The following is a 3,054-nucleotide window of genomic DNA, read 5'->3' as shown; positions in this document are numbered from 1 at the left end:
ACCCATCTATACCTCTTTCTTCAATATCATCCATATATCCAGCTAATTAATGTAGAAAGAGAACGCCCATTCAATACCATGCTGTATTAAAGCGCCAATGCCACGCTGACGTGTGTGCGATTCGCCCATGACATCGCACAATACAAGCCGCCATCTTAGATAAAGGGGGTGCGTGCATGCCGCACACAGGTCTTTGTTGGATAATGGCGTGCACTAGATGATTCGCTTTCTACCAAAGATGCGGAGGGCTCTACACATCGGGAATTCTCAGGAGGTTTTGTACTTGGATGTGCATTATGAATCACATGGCTACGTGTAAAATGAGCAAAATAGCACCCGATGATTCTTCTTTAGTTGTGTGTTATGGAGAATGATAAAATTTAAAATGGCGCCTAACACATTCCGAACCCATGCACATGCAAAGCCTCATGTAATAAGAATAAGCATTATAAGTATTACGAGGATATGTGTACATGTATATACCGTGCAATAGCAGGAGAGGGCACGGAATGTGCTCAGGAGATGAACAGTGATGGTACAACAGTCAAAATAACAATGAAACCGAATCATGATAATAACAGACATGATTAGAATAACACAAACACAAAAAGTAGGTAGATAATATAGATAACATAAGTATAATATCATTTAGCTGATGAGTAATGAATCAAGTTCAGAGCGCATGAGTCACGTGCTTCAATTCAGTTATAACGTTAACCTTACCGTATTTTATGAATTTCAGTAACAGAAACCCCACTGCGAGTACACACATGAATGTCTAAATCCTCTTTCACTTAATCATAATAACACATGACTGCATATGGATTTCGGTTTAATATCAACGGTTTTCAAAAAAATAATTCTGTTACTCTTTTTTGGGTTACATTATTATGTTTCAAAAACGTCTGACATTACAAAGGTGGAACATTTCGGTATCTAAAAAGACCCAATCAGCATTTATTTCAAGATATGCTTTCTAAATCAGGTGTCATTTGCATACAGCACACGGGCTTTACACCAAGATGCACCTAGCCCCATCCACTCCTTCTTCCGAAGACGTTTTGCCCCCTGTTTATTTCATCCTGGACATAATAAAAAAATCGTATTCGTGAGCGGTCTCCTAATAACTCCTTGGTCTCCTCAAGGAAAAGGTATACGGTATTTTTATTTAGACGAATCGAAATCGCATGATTAGCCCTACACGAATAAAGCCTTATGTACTGTTGATACTGCTGCAGGCCTACGCTAATCATTAAATTCCCTCTGCATCCCAGATGGTATATTCACAAGATGTAGTGTTTTACATGCATCAAATTGACATGTACAACTGAACGATGAAACGTTTGTGTGCTCTAGGTCAGACCAATAGGTACTCATGGTCTAGGGCAAAAGGATATTAATTGCAAGGCTGGAAAATGCGAATATACAGAGAGATAGAGAGAGAGAGAGAGAGAGAGAGAGAGAGAGAGAGAGAGAAAGAAAAAGAGAGAGGGAGAGAGAGAGAAATGGGGGGGGGGGGGGTGAGAAAGGGAAACAAACATGTAGACATACAGAAACTGCATACACACATAACGAGATAAGAATATAGATGGCAAGAGAGAGAGAGAGAGAGAGAGAGAGAGATCGAAAAAAGAAGACAGACAGTGCAAGAAAAGTGTGGTGTGCGTTTGACAGAAAAGGAGAACAGGAGACAGAGAGAGCATGAGAAAGAGAGGGAGAGAGAGAGAGTAAGGAGTGCTCTCTGTATGAAAAGTGAAGGAAAATGAAAAGTGAAGAGTGGTTTGAAGCAAAAACAATATCAGGACTAAAATCACTAAATAGTGAATGCAGAGAGAGAGAGAGAGATAAGAGAGAGAGAGAGAGAGAGAGAGAGAGAGAGAGAGAGAAGAGAGAGTGAGAGAGAGAGAATGAAAGCCGGACAAAGAAAGAGAGGACATAGAGAGAGAGACCCAAGCGTTCTGTATTGGATGACGCATGGACAAGGGAGGCTCTAAGGCATTTGACTGATGGGATCTTTTGGCAAACAATGTCCCTGATGCCTAGTAACGTTAACAGTCATACATGTCATTTGCATAAATGAGGATTGGATACAATCACCGCGAGATTTGACTCTCTTTTTCCTCTCTTTTATATAGGCCTAGTTCTTTATTTACTATTTTGTTTGTTGACAAGTTCGATCATTTATAACCACAAAGTAGTATGCAAATAATGAACAAATCCTATACTTAAAAAATGTAATTTAACGTGTTCTAAGCCCCGTGATAAAATCGAGTATTAATCTACGGTATTGCGAATACTACATGGTTATACTATAATGTATCCCAAAATGACGGGTTTGGTATCATATCCGCGAGATTTAACTTCCTACTATTACTATTCCACATGGTTCTTTATTTATAAAGAACAAAAACATACTCGACAAGTTCGATCATTCATAGCCACAAGTAATAAATAAATAAACAACAAATCCTATTCAGAAATAATGAAATATAATTTGTTCTTAAGCACGTCATGAAACGAGTCTATGATTCTCTAGAATGGGAATACCACATTATTATACAGTGAAACATCACGGAATGAAATACAAAATGAAGAACCTTACATCATACATGTACTCCATGTAATGTTTAAAGAAACATGGATTGCATGTCAAAGATAATAGATATACAACATGACACAACTACTTTCGAAAAATCGACTCAAGGACCATATCAATGCACTATTGTATATCCTATACAAATCATATTCGGATTACGTAATACTGTACGTCGTTGTAATCTTCGCACATTAGGGACTTTTAGATTATGCACGACGAGAACGCTGACTGCCATTTTAAGGCAAAGTGACGTCACTGCCAGTGCCTTAAAAGGACGTCACATTGCCTTAAAAGGGCAGGCCACGTTCTCGTCGTGCAAAATCTAAAACTCCCTATTTAAACTGGTGATGGACAAGGCTACTGAAATTGCCTTCAGCTGATTTATCGACAGTAATGTTTTGCAACCGTGTTCTATATTCATACGATTATTTCTCGAATCCGAAGTACTATCAAAAAAT

Source organism: Strongylocentrotus purpuratus, unplaced genomic scaffold (genome assembly GCF_000002235.5).
Source record: "Strongylocentrotus purpuratus isolate Spur 01 unplaced genomic scaffold, Spur_5.0 spur5_scaffold_3, whole genome shotgun sequence".
Lineage (NCBI taxonomy): Eukaryota > Metazoa > Echinodermata > Echinoidea > Camarodonta > Strongylocentrotidae > Strongylocentrotus > Strongylocentrotus purpuratus.
The sequence above is the reverse complement of the archived record's forward strand: the minus strand, read 5'-3'. Positions refer to the sequence as shown.